The sequence below is a fragment of the Cavia porcellus genome, unplaced genomic scaffold (assembly GCF_034190915.1).
Source record: "Cavia porcellus strain 051 isolate PalLab524CR breed Dunkin Hartley unplaced genomic scaffold, mCavPor4.1 scaffold_19, whole genome shotgun sequence".
Classification (NCBI taxonomy): domain Eukaryota; kingdom Metazoa; phylum Chordata; class Mammalia; order Rodentia; family Caviidae; genus Cavia; species Cavia porcellus.
The window spans coordinates 15,997,400-16,012,164 of NW_026947502.1; positions in this window are offsets into that span (position 1 = coordinate 15,997,400).

Sequence of the window (14,765 nt, forward strand, 5' to 3'; positions counted from 1 at the left end):
GACTTTTGGTAGAGTCCAACAGAAATAAGAGACAAATACACAGATGAGATCACAATTGAAAAAAATTCTACGGCCAATTAAAAATTATCAGTCTACACAACAAAGAAGTAAATCCCCCACCAAGATAAAAATAAAATGCATCACTGTGCAAAGAATCAAACTTCTGAAAACCAAAAACAGAGGGATGAATACAAGCAGCCAGACAGAAAAGCAAAATGAAACAATATTGAGGCTTTTCTTTTCTTTTTTTTTTTTTTTTTCAATCGGTACCAGGATCGAACTCATGATTGCCTGCTTGCAAGGCAGGCGCTTATGCCACTGAGCTAACTCCCAGCCCCCACTATTGAGGCTTTTCAAAAAGAAATAGGGAAGACAGAATAATAACTCACATAGTAGAGAGAAAAAAGGTTAACTATATTTTTTTCAATAAATAAATTCAAATGAAAGGTTTATCAAAAAACTAGAGCTGACTCTGTGGACAGTTGTGTTCTGCTGCAGTAGGAATCAGGGATGTTCGTGTGAATTTTAGAGGGACATGGTTCAGTCCAAAACATTAGACCTGGCTTCTGCACATTATTTAGAATGGAGAACAAAGAGCAGAGGCCTAGCTGGAGAATGAAAGACTATTACACGGTAAAAGTGGTTCAGAGAACCAAAGGCCCTTAAAAATGGTTACTATCAATATTTAAAAGGCTATAAACCATAATGACAAGGATAATACTAGCCAGGGATATTTACTGTGTTCTTGTTATTAAGGTCTTCTTGATAATTAAGAAATAATCATGTAAGACTTTAGAGAAATTCATAGCATGCAATGAAAGTTCAATAAATATTATGTACTGCTCTTATTTCTAAGTTTGTGTTGTTCTGGAAGAAAGCAGCGAGCCATGCCTCAGGGTCTATTTTTTGTTGTCATTGTTGTTTAAAATGTAGTTATTAAAAATGTATGGTGTTATTTTATCAAGTTTGTTTCAAGAAGCAGAATAGCAAGTGGAGGTTAGGGAACGGGCCTGGTAAGTGTGTAATAGAAAACATTGGTTGTCATGGCAAATAAAGCCTAAGACTAAGCAGAATGTGTTTCATTTTATTTCAGCTCTTGTCCAAATGTCTATGAGAGTTTTCTCTCATTTGAAAGGAATACCTGTAAACTATGAAAAATTGATTTCTTGCCAATAAGATGTTTGGCAAACATGCTGTAAATATGTGGAAGCAGAAAGAGAAAAAACGGTTTTAAATTCTGTTTTAGTTGTGAGTAAAGACAGGTGGAATCGTAGCATGGACGACTTTTTGATCCTGGCCTCTGAAGTCTGTCTACTACCTCTCCTACTCCAATGGAGCATCTGTGATACCAATAATAACTGCTCTGTATTAGTATCTACTACATGCCACATGCTTTAAATCCTTCTCAACAACTAAGAAAATTCCAAGAAGAGAAATGAAATCTCAGTCTTGTCAAAATGTGAGTGGCTGTGAATGAGTGAACTTCAAGGACAATCCATGTTCCTTGAATTTCTGGTGAGGAAGTATTTAGTTATTCAGTGGTTTTTGGAAAAACCACTAAATAAATAATGAAACTGACTACTTGGGAATGTAATCAAGTGACAAACCATGGATATATACAGATGCTAAGGATCCCGGATTATTCTATTTTATTTTACTTGTTAGTACTGAGTGTTGACCCTGGACCTTTGCACTGAGATACATCTTCAGTCCTTATTTATTTTGAGAAACAGTCTTGCTAAGTTGCCCAGGCTTGGCTTGAACATGCAAACCTTCTGTCTCGGCATCCCAGAGTACTGCCTATCCTCTTTAGGAATATTTACAACTGGAATTTTGTATCTGGGTGGGGTGTACACATCATAATCCCAGCACTCAGGAGCTGATACTAAAAGATTATGAGTTTGAAGTCTGTGTTTGAGCCTGTACTATATAGTGAGACTCTGTCCCCTGCATGAGACAAGGAAGGAAGGAAAGAAAGGAAAAAAAGAAAGAAAACAAAAAATGCAAGCAAGCAACCAGACACTGGCACTCTGCCTCACATGGCAGCTGAGTATCTCAGCTACATCCTTCTTGTCTGATCATCCTTCTTAACCCTTCTCACTATTTGAGCCTTCAGTTCTCTGACCAGGACGTTAGCAACCACCTCCCATCTCACTTTCCTGTCTCCAGTCGGTCCGGCATGCTTTGCTGTCACGTTCAGATTATCTGAATCACAGCTTGCAGCAGGTTGCTTCTTTGCCAAGACAACCGCAGCAAACAAACCACTGATCTGTGTCATTTTCACAACACCGCAATTTGCCCTTTTTACCTTCACTTATACTTTAGTCCTCTAACAATTGGGGTCCAGCCACAGCCACATTGATCTGGACACATTACTGCTCTGTTAAATAAATATGCCCTCTAATTCCCACCTCCCTTCCCTTGCTCGTGGTGATCTCTGGACTATCATCCCATCCAGCACACTACTATATATCAAAATTCTTCTGCATCTTTTGAGGCCAAATGAATCCTGGCTCCTCTTTGAAACTTTTCCAGATATCCTGAATCCTCTTTTCTCTACCGTTTCTGCTCTCACATTTGATGTGACTACTTTATTGGTTCCCCAGAAAGGAAGCATTTGAAGATAGTGACTATGGCTCACATATTTATGGTTATTGTTTGACAAATACATGATCTATGTCCTTCATGGTCATCTTGACTACTTACTAAATGTAATTATTAAGGCATTTGGGGAGAAAAGAAAGCAAAATGATAACCTAGATTCTAGAGAGCAAAGCAAAATAGATGGTATCTCTAATTTATCTAATTTCTTTTTGTTTTCCTTTTAATGTAGGTTATCCATAGAGTTTTCCATATTACACTAAAATTTTCTGCTTTTGTAGTCAAGTGTCAGAAATAGAGTTCATCACAAAAGCATCCCAATTCTAGCTAAAAAGCCTCAAAAGATTTCTAAATGCCTCATATTATGTTTCTCAATTTCTTAAACTTTTATACTGAGCTTCATCTTGAAAAATCAATAACTATTTTTTATCATTTTCGAACTGTGCACTTATGGTACAGAAAGGCAGTGGGACTTGTCTATGTTTTTGCAGTGGCTAAAGATCTGAGCCATAAAGGGAGCAAGGGAGACATGCATTTCACCTTTGAAGGTGGGTTTGTTTATAGGCCCCAATTGTAGCACACGAAATCAGGAAAATATGTCTCTATCTGCTGAGAAAATAGCTCTATATTTCTTTTTGCCAAATATATATAAACTCGATTCACAGACAGAATTCCTGATTGAAGCAGCAGCAGTTTCTAAGGTTTGCCAGCCCAGGATAAAAATCAATCCTGTCAAGAACAAAGCAAAGTACTAATTATATTTATTTGGGGATAATTAGGATTATGATCTCAGAAAATAGATTCAAGCCATGTTAAAAATGTGCTCTGAGGTTTTATAACACGATGGCTGTTCTTATAGCTTTCTACCTCAAGGGCATTTATAATTATATCCTTTATTATTCAGGATTTTTGATTAGTATTGGCAGAAGTTAAGCTGTTTTATGAGAAAGGGATTGAGTGGGGTTTTGGTCTTTGGTTAGTGAGGAAAAAGGAGTCCAATCACAGAAGGTTAGTAGAAGTTAACAGTATGTCAAAGGATAATTTGCAGAGATTGGCCATATTTGTAGCCAAGTTCAAAGGCTCGGTCACAGAGGTATCTGACATTTATTAACAATGACGTCTCAGCTCTATTTTAAGTTCCTTAAACCAAGTCTGGTCCATTTTGGTTTTTTCTTTGACATTCTCCATTTCAAATAAAATTTTTCCACTGAAATTCACTAGTGATTATTTTAAGAATTAGAGATCCCCATCACTGGGATGGACTTGTTCAGGAAGTCGTAACCCTCCCTGGAGATATGTTTGGCAGCTACAATAATGGAGGAAGTTTGGGACTTTAGGTTACATTCGAGCAACAAGGTCACAAAAGAAATGTCAGAGTCTCAGGCAGGACAAAGGTCAATGAAAGTGTCTGAAAGTAGAAAAGTCCAGTGTGCTGGGCTTGATGAATATTTTCTAGGCATTGGATTACTTTAATAGTACTGAAAAACTAGATTTACTACAGAGAAGCAATATAAACAAGGCAAAAAAGAGTATGCCATGATAGCTACCAAAGAATAGTTTGAAATTCTGGCTCCAGCATTGTCCCTACTCCTTCCTGAAGCTTACCATTTAAGTATTAATATAAATAGTCAAATCTAAGGGTTCAAGGTACATTTATGAGAGATGTCTAGCAGAGGGTTTAAAGCATCATTAATTAGAGCCTAGTTAGGACCTAATAAAATGCAGGTCCAATCAGGTCATCCTGAGGCATTTAAAGAATGAGAAGCTGGCTCTTCCTTTCCCTTGGAGTTGGAAGTTCGATCCATCCACTTCAGCAATTTAAGACAATGCGCTTAGGTTGAAACAAGGTCATAGCAACTCATAATTGTTTTCTACCAGTTCATTCAGTTTCATATTGATTTTGATATTTAGTTAATGATACTATGAATTCAAGAATTTCTTTATTAGAGTTTTGGAAAATTTTTATCTAGGCCAGTGTTATTGGAAATCTATATCAGAGCTTTTTTTTTTTGTCCTTTCTATGAATTTCCTTGAAGAACAAACTTTGAGATTATAAAACTTCAAGGAAGGCATCATCATAAAATACTTTGAGGTCAAGACTTAAATTAGTTGTGATTCAATATTTAATGATAATTTATCATTGATACATGACAAGAAATTTAGTATTTCTGAAATGTGTTGTATAATAATTTAACAGGAAAAATATTACTAATACCATACACTAAAAGAGAACAGATGCCTAAGAATCTCATATAATTCATGAATACATTATTTAATAATATATTCATGTGAATAAGTGTAATGTATGTCTTTTCCAAAATCAAGATCCTTCTGAGAATCCTAAAGTTAGATCTCAACAAAAAATATTTAACTTTAGAAACTTAGTTTGGAAATGTTAAGCACAACAATGGTATAAAACAGTTAAATGGAATAAAACTAGGTAACAAAATTTTTTAGCTAAGGCACACAAACTACAAAAACTATAGAAACTTTGTGTTATAGTTTAAACCTGGAAGTCCCTCGACAGTCAGGTGTTCATAAGTGAAGCTTTTGGAAGGTTGATCATGGGGTACTGTTACCATGAGATACTGATTCATTGGTGAATTCATATCAAAGTATGATGTTGGGAGGTAGAAAAAGAAGTGTATCACTGCAGGAGTGCATTTGGAGACTGAATCTCCTTCCCTAGCTTTTCCTTTTTCTCTTCACTTCCTGATTGCCATGACATAGATGATCAGCTTTTCTCTGCCATGTCTTTTTACCATACTGCTTTAGTTTTGAAGCCAGATGAACACAGACTAAATACTTGAAAAACGTGAGCCAAGTGAAGCCTTTCTTCTTTTAAATTCTGTGTGCTAGATATTTTATTGCAGCAGTGGGAAAACTTGATTTACACAGAGAACTGGTACGAACCAACAGTAGTGTCACTGCTATGACTGTAAATGACTATGGGGTTAGGAATCTTTGGAAGTGTTTTGGAAAAGTTTGAAGACAGACTAGAGAATCCTCGGAATGATATAAGTAGCTTTTAATTGCTACTTGTAGTCAGAGGTCAGACACCAAAATGCAGTTTAAAATTCAGGCAGTCAAGGCCAGGCTCAAGCAGTTTTAGTTGGAAACCCCATTGCAGTTGGACTAGATGTCATTTGTCTTCAACTGTGGCAGAAAATTTGTCTATATGTGGCTCATATCCTGAGCCTTTAGAGGAGACTGAGATTAAAGGTGATAGATTAATTAATCTGGTGAAGGAAATTCCAAGACAACCAACATTTAGATTATAGAAATACTGCTAGCTGCTTTGAGCAGATTTATAGTGATAATCAGGGGCAAAATGCAGGGTAGAAATAATGGAAAAACTTGAATTTTAGTCCAATAAAACCATATGTAAGATCTGGGGAAATGTTGGTGTGATTACTGAATAAGTTAAGTCCCTAAAGTTAATTAAATACTTTTCATTGGGAAACAGGAAAGATGCCTAGAAGGCATTTTGGAAAATGGTCAAACCCCACTCATCTCAGAGTCGAGGGTGTAAAAAGGCAAACTTCTTTGAAAGATTTTGCTTTGAGAAGAAAACCCAGGGCACCCTGTTCATACAGGGTTTCCTAGGGAAATGTTTCAGCCCTCCATGTACAAAGAGGTTTCTATAGCCATGATCCAAGAGGTCAGGCTACTGCTCAAGTTGGTAGCAGATTTTAGCATCATCCATGTGGTGTTGGTTTTTCAGGGAAAAAGAATGCAACAGTGACATGGTCATGGAAGCTTCTACAGATTTTAAAGGAAGGTCTGAGAGACCCAGAAAGGAGCAGCAGGAAGGGAAATACATGAAGTGGAGGGTTCAGTGGAGACCCCAGGAATTTGGAGCATTGACTGCCTACCGAAGGGAGCCCAGGCAGTGAGTGGTGAGGTTACTGATACGTGCTGTTTATCCTAGCTACTCATTCTTAATAATTGCCTGAACTTCTAATGTATATCTTTTCAGGAATTAAGCAAATCTAACTAGCTATCATTTCAAGTTGTTTTCTTGTTAATTATTTTCACACTAAATGAATATTAAGAAGCAGTTTTTACCTAAGAACACTAAAAAGTTGAATACATTAATAGTTTATCAATCTGAAAATGCAACAGTCTGTTTAAAAATTGAACCAATAGTACAAACTTGTCATATTTACTTAAGATTTTCCTAAGTCATGTATACTTTGGAATGCATTCATATTAATACTATTTAATTTTTTACTATTTTTAAGTTAGTTTGGTACCATGTATATGGTAACATATATATGGACAAAAACAAACAAGTAGGCATATCATGTAAACACACATACAACATAGAAAGTAAGAATTTCAATTTTCCAGTGAATTGTTAAATTGCTAGTTTCCAAAAAATTTTACCTCCTGCTTTAGAGTATAATCTCTGGATGAGATCCTTTATCACTTTAAGCAATATTTAGATCTAAATTTGCACTTCCAAAAACATGACTCTTAAGTGAAACAGATAGAAAATTTACATCTCAAAGACACAGGAGTTAGATCTAAACATCAGAGTCAAAATGGAGACTTGTTATGTAGGCTTAATGTTAACAACTTTCCTTATTTGTAAGTCAGGAGAGAGAATGAGAGAGAGAGAGAGAGAAACAGAGACAGAGACAGAAACACAGAGAGAGGTCCCTTTACCAATGGAAATTTCCTTTATAGATACAAATTTCTTTTATAAAGATTTGAAAATAAATACTATGTCAGAAAGTGATAGTTTGGAGACCTATTAAGCTGGTAAATTCTTCTAATCTAGTTTTTTTTCCTCATCAATTACTGACTTTTCCAGGTACGGATTCAGACAAATGATGTAGGTAGGTACCCATGCAGAATACAGACAGAGTTTAATGGAAAGTAACCAGATACAAAGAATTGCACCTTCAAGTGAGAAGGCAGCCAGTGTTGCTTAGCCAACTGCTTCAAGTGAGAGTCTGGACATCTTTTTATGCACAGGAGAATATTTCTTGGGTTCATGGAATTGTGGTGACTAGCTTTGTTTTTATCTACATGATGTATACACTTATGGACATTTTTCTTAAAGGTTATTTTTGAACGTCAATATCTTCCTTGCTTTCTTCAAATGTCAGATTATTATAGATAGCTAAGTTGGGTAGAAACATTATAGACAGTCAGACAGAGCTGAGCCCTCAAGAGGTCAATGTAGAAGACAACTGAACCTGGAGCTGTATTCACTGATGGTTGGACTTCAGGAAAAAGGAACTACTCGTCACATACTTCCCCAGGAATGAATAGCAGTGATGGATATTCTAAATAGGCATCAAATCACCTTGGGGTTGGGGAACAAAACCTCCTTACCCCATTCCTTCCGGGAAAGTCCTTGTCTAGCCCATGTGTGCCTGCTACCTGATTTGCTTCCCACTTTGACTCCCATTTAATCAATATTACTCAAGCAACTATATTTGTAGTGATCCACCACAGTCTTGTGCCACCTCATACCCCTTTGTGAGTTCCCATTGGTTCAATATTACCCAAGCGAATATACTTATAATCTTATTGATTAATTCCACTTCCCACCTTGAACCTGTCTCACGTTGTGGCCCACTTTGCTCAGTAAAACACCCAGAAGCAGAGTCTGTGGACAGTCTACATTTTGGGTCTCCTTTTGTACCTTTTAGACAGAAGCTTTCTTTCTGTCAATAAATTTTTCCCACTCTCAATCTTCATTGTTCCTAGAATTCATTCCTTGATTTTAAAGAACACAAACTGAGTGTTTCAGACTTCTGGCAGGTTGGGAGTTTCTCTCCCTAATATCAACACGTTCAGTATTCCCTTCGGAGCCTTAATGATGTAAGACATTTACTAAAGAAATTTATAAAATAATGTATTCTCATCTAAATCAGGTTTCATCTGAAGGTGGGAGGGTCTTTAACGAATGTTGTTCTTTCTTATATCATTGAGCCATCGGGCATGGCAAGCAGGAATGCTGAGTGCTTTGATTTACAAATAGATGGCCAGTTGATCAGGTATTAGGAATTACTGTACACAAAGTATTACTTGAAAATGTCACTGTGCTCTGTGGAGTCGGCTTGGGTCTGAGACCTAACAAATGATTATAAATGTAATGGGCAAACCAAGTGAGAATTAGAGACTCACTTTCTCCCTCAAATGGAAAACTAATATATGAACCAAGGCTAGAAAAAGATAGGGTAAAAGTGCTCAAGAGAAGGAAATATAGAATATTTAGAAACAGGAAAATATTGTCTTATTTATTTTACATACAGGGAAATTGATGCATGTGAAATGAGAGATCAAAAATTACTTTTGTTGAGCACTTGAATTTTATTGCCTAGTGGAGCATATGGATAAGAGTGAAAATTTCTCTCCTGCCTAAATCTTCATTTCATGCATCACTGTGTTTGTGTTGTTTTGCCTGACTTCAGAAGCCATTTCTCTATTCAACACACAGTACATTTACTGGTGATGACCTTGGCATATTGATTCACCTGTGCAGGTCTTTCACAGATGGGAAAGTGATCAAGAGATGGGAGGAGGGAAGAGGGACAGAAGCAAAAGGCCCTGAAAGAGATATGAGGCCCGGAATTGAGATATGTCATGCATGTGTAACAACTCCATACAGGAATACAAATGTGATGTATGGCAAACGTGTAATAAAAATTAATACATATAATGAAAAATAAAAGGATAAGTAAAAATAAACCTAGTCAGAGTGCTTGTAAGATGCACATCACACAGCCAGGCAAAAGGTAAGGTACTCAGCGAATGTTAGCTGCCACCACCACCATCCACGTAGCACAGTGGTCAGTGCCACTTTGCCACACTTGCTTGCCATTTCTCTTGTGTCGTCTTCTACACAGATTTTCTTAACTAAAAGATGTTGCTAGTATTTTCACATCTCCCGTGATGGTTAGAATTGCTTTCTGTATTTGCTAATACAGAACCAGGCTTTCCAGTTTCTTTCCTTCACACTGGAAACTCTGAGTCATGGCAATGGTTTAAGTGGTTGCTTGTATCTTAGACAGCTATCTTATCACTCTTTTGACAATATCATGATCAAATCTGATCAAGGGAGAGAAAGGGAGGGTACAAAGGTGGGCATTCATCCCTAATACATCTTTTGAAAGAGGCATGCATAGATCTTACTTCACCATAAAATAGAGAGGGTTGTGGTATCATGAACTGAGGAATCATGGAGTTTCTGGCACATTGTTAACTTGTTTTGCTTTATATAGAGTCTCACTGTGTTGCCAGTCTCAAACTCCTGGATTCAAATGATCCTCTTCCCTCAGTCTCTCTAGTGCTCTGTTTGCAAACACAAACTAACATATCTGGTTTTCTAGGCACTCTTCATGTCACAAGCTCATATTGTACCAACAGTGTTTTAGATGTGTGCTCTTATCTCATTTTAGAAAGGAGAAACTAAAACTCTATGGTAAGTCATAAAGGAGCGTGTGTCAGCTGTGATATTCTATATGCATAATATAATATCAGGTTTGCAGCACGAAATTAATATGTGTTGAATGAATACATAAACTTGGCTTTTTAAAATGAGAACAATAACACATTGTAGCTTATTCAAGAAAAAATATGAAACAAATTACATTTATTGCTGGGACTCTCATATTTTCCTTTTGCTTTTCCTTCTGTTCCATTATCCAATATCCTTGAATTGTCCTATTTAGACCATTTTTCAGAAATAGAGGTACATACTGTTAAACTCTTTTCAGAAATATGGTGATAGAGAGATTCCTTTCACATAAAGAATTACATTTTAAATAGAAAATTTTAAGTATAGGGCTATTCTGTTTGATATTGTAATGCTGAATTTGTGACACTGTGAATTTAAGTACACAGAAATTTATCATATGAGGAATAATTTAAGGTTGGGGGATATTAAAATGGATTGTGGATTATGACAAAATAATTTAACCGTATTATAAATGTTTGAAATAACTAAATATTTCTCCATTCCTAAAGTGGTAGGGAAAATAAGTGCTGACCTAAATAATGTTTGAAGTGCATTGAGTCTGGAGGAATCAAGGAAATAAACTGCACAAAAATGCCCTTTTCTAGCTGACAAAGTTGTATTCTCTAGGGTTACAGCTTAACAATTCTGAAGCCACTATACATGTACACTGGCATGACAGTTAAATACATGGTGGTGGGTAGTAGGAGCCAGGACAATTAAATACATGGATGGTGGATGGTAGGTTTGTGTGGGAAGTTACAAGTGAGAAAGTCAGTGACTGCAGTGGTGATGCATTTAAACTGACACCGATATTAACACAGGTACAGATGGCCCATATAAGAATGTTTATATATGTGTATATATTCATGTTCTGTCTGATGAAAGCACTATAAGGAAGGACACCCCATTAGAAACAAGATCACCTTGAACCCTGATATTTGTTTCTTCTATATATTTTTGTGGCTTATATTTAGATGTTCTCCCAAAGCCTCAAGGGGCTTTTTCAGAGGTGGATGGATGTAGAGTATGTGACTGATTTATGGTTCAATGTTAGAATTAAGGGTGCCATAATTAAGGGAATGAGTGTGTCTTGGTTACTTTTCTCTCACTGCTGAGACAAAATACTTGATGCTCAAAATTGAAAAGGGAAAGGTTTTTTCATTTACTTCATAGTTTATGGAGGTTTCAGTCCATAGTCAGCAGGCTCCAAGACACAGTGATACATGACAGAAGAACAACAGTTCACAGCAGTGGAAGACAGCAAAAGCAAAAAGAGCAAAACGGGGAGCCAAAAAGATTCTTTCTGTCTCCTCTATTGCATGTAGGTCACACCCACACTATGATGAATGCAGCACTCCCACCCATAATCCCAGCAAAGGACAATGAATCAATCATAAATTCTAGAAGCCTGCCACCATGACCACATGAGGGTTTGGGGGGACATCCAGAGTCAGACCATAACAGTGTTACCTTCTTTTAGGGTGGGTAGCCTGGATACAATATAAAGGAAGGAAACTTGCTGTTAGTTACTTATAATTGGTCACTTGCTTGCCGCTTTAGCTATCCTCTGTTTGCCCGAGCTGTTTCTCCTCTGTCATGCTCCCCTGCTATGCAATCTGCCTTGGAGCCAGCCAACTAAGAACTGAGACCTTTATAAACTTTGCAGTAAACGAACTTTTCACCCTTTAATTTTGGGTGTTGATATTTTGTCTCAGCAACAAGGTCTTTGCACTAAGCTACATCTCAAGCGATTTTTATTTTTTAATTCAAGACAGGGACTAAATCACTAAGTTGCTCAGGTTGCACTTAAATTTGGTGTACTCTGCCTGTGCCTCCCAATGTGTTGAAATGATAAGCATGCATCACCCCTGTTATCATATTGTTTTTTTAAACAATATTTTCCATTAAGCGGAAGCAGTGTTCTCTGGGAAAAAATCACTGAAATTTTAACTAAGGCAGAAAATATATAAGGTAGGCCCTAAAGTGTTCTATGATGCCAGAAGATAATGATGTATAAAAGTTCTATCCCCCTTCAAACCTATACATTATGGGATTATGTGAAAAGTGTCACAGAAACCAACCGAAACTGCTCCTAGTGTCTAACACTGGAATGATTTCAGCACAAATAAGTAAATAAGTGTTACATTATAGCTCAAAGTATAAAGTAAATATCCATTAGGCCATGCAGATATAAATAAATGCTTGAATAAATAAATATAGGAGAGGAAGAAAGTCTCCTAGCCAAAAAGAATTTCAAGTCATTCATTTAGATGCTCTGTCTTCAAAAAGGTAGAACAGAAGTTTGCATTTTTAAAGTGTGGGCTGTACATGGCCTTTTCCTTCCAAAAAATATAATATGAAGGGGGGGGCAGTAAATGATGATCTTAAAGTGAGAAACTTGACTACACAACCTCAGCAAGTAACATCAACAGTGGTTAATCAAGTTTGTGGGATGTGTGTGTCCCTGATAGGATATGATAGGAATAGAACTTCACCACTGTTGTCTTCCTTGCCAAAACAACCCCACTCCAAACAGGAGATTAGGCAAATTTTAGTTGAGAAACATCATACAAAAGACCTGACTTGTAATCCTCAGAACTTTCAAGGTCATCAAGAACAAGAAAATTTGGCACAGATGACAAGAAAGGTAAGCATGTGTGATGAACTAACATAATGTGACATATTTGATGAAATCCTTTAATAGAAAAATAACATTAAAGAAAAAAGTAAGATGTAGACTTTAGTCAATAATAATGTTTCATAATTGATTAAAATGTACTTTACTAATTGATATCAGGATAATAAATAAATGTTGAAACTGTATGTGGGATATATGGATTCTTTCTATACTGCCTTCCTAATTTCTGTAAGTCGAAAGCTATTATAAAAATAGTCTATCTTTATCTTTTACTTTTTCACATCTTTTTTTCTGTATAGAAGATTGAATTGAGACTGTCAGAGACATACATCCCAAGTCTTTTCTCATTTTGAGACTGAGTCTTGCTAAATCACTAAATTGCCCAGGCTGGGCTTGGATTTGAAATCCTCCTGGCTCAGCCTCTCAGAGTGTTAGGATTACATGCATGGGTCACCACATCTGGTTTAGTGTTTATTTTTTAAATGATAGAAAATTTATTCACAACTCGTGAAATCTGGTTTTATAATGCTCCTTTTTAAAGAAACATCTGTTAGCATATTTGGGTTTAAATGTTCATATGTACATTTGGTGCCAACAAAATGCTTCTAGTATAACACTTAAGCCCAAATATGCCAACTGTCCCTGAAAAAAATAGCTTTAGTGGAGTATCTCTGGTTCACAGTTTAATTGGCTTTGGACATTGGTTACTAAATCCCCTCTGTGACTGTGACTTTTTCCAGAGCCAGTGGCAGCAGTTCCCTAACATTTGGGCCTATTCTGTTTTCTTTTGTGAGAGGAAAAATGAAAAGACTGTACAATGTAACTTGGAATTTCATAATAATTTTTTTCAAAGCTTTAATTTTTTCACATATTGGGGCTGATGCATGAGAATAGTGAACTGTCTGTATCATTTTTGACCCTGAGCATAGGTCTTAGACTCTCTGGTGTTGCTGCAATACAGATGTTTGTTTATTTCTTTTTCACAGTTCTGAAGTCTGAGACATCCCAGATAAAGATGCTGGGAAGTTCAGTTCTGCTTCCAAGATGGTACCTGTTGCTAACTCTGCTAGAGAGGAAGAAGATTATGCCCTCACCTGGCAGAAGAACAGGAGAGAGAGAATTCCCTCTTGATCTCCCATTTTACAGCAGCAGTAATCCCTCCTGACTGCACCGTCTCACAAAAAGCCCAACCTCCCAAAGCCACTGCACTAGGATTTGCATTTCTAATGCATGAGTTTGGGAGATATTCAGACCACAGAAGTTGTATCAACTTCTTAAACTTTTAATATAATACCAGAGTTGGTGTTCATAGAAACATACCAACTGAATGTGGTGGGTTTCAAGATTGAATATGGTTCTGATCATATCAAATACATTGAAAATGTCCCATTAATCCTTTGGCATGTGGCAAAAATACTTATTCCATTTCTAAGATTTAATATGTGTATAACACTTTCTAATAAGTAACATTTATTTATTTATTTATTATTTGAGACAAGGTTTTGCTCTGCATTTCAGGCTGGCTTTGAAGTTACTTTGTAGCGCAGGCTGGCCTTGAACTTGCAGTGATCCTCTTGCCTCAGTCTCCCAAGTTTGTGTTGGAATTACAGGCATGTGCCATCAGGTCCAGATAAGAAATACTATTTAAATATCAGGTGATACCACAATTAATTATTGAAAGAATGAGACCTGGAGTTTCAAAGTAAGTAAACATTTAATTCAAGATTTTATTGAGGCACTTGTCCATGATTAATGTATATTGCAAAATATTGATTGAACCAGTTAGTAATTATAATCTATCATCAAATTAGTGTATTAATATGTGCATTTAAATAGGTAAATGCTATGCTTTAAAATAACTAAATATTTATTTAGCTTGTCAGAATTATTTAAATGCTTTAAATTACCATTTTGTCTCTTGAATTTAGAAAAGAATTCCAAGCGCTCTTTAGAGCATTCTGTTTCTATATAAATGTGGGATGAGAGGAAATATAGGTTGTTAAAATTATAAAATAAACTTGTAGTTTCTCCTACATGTCTCCCAAAGCC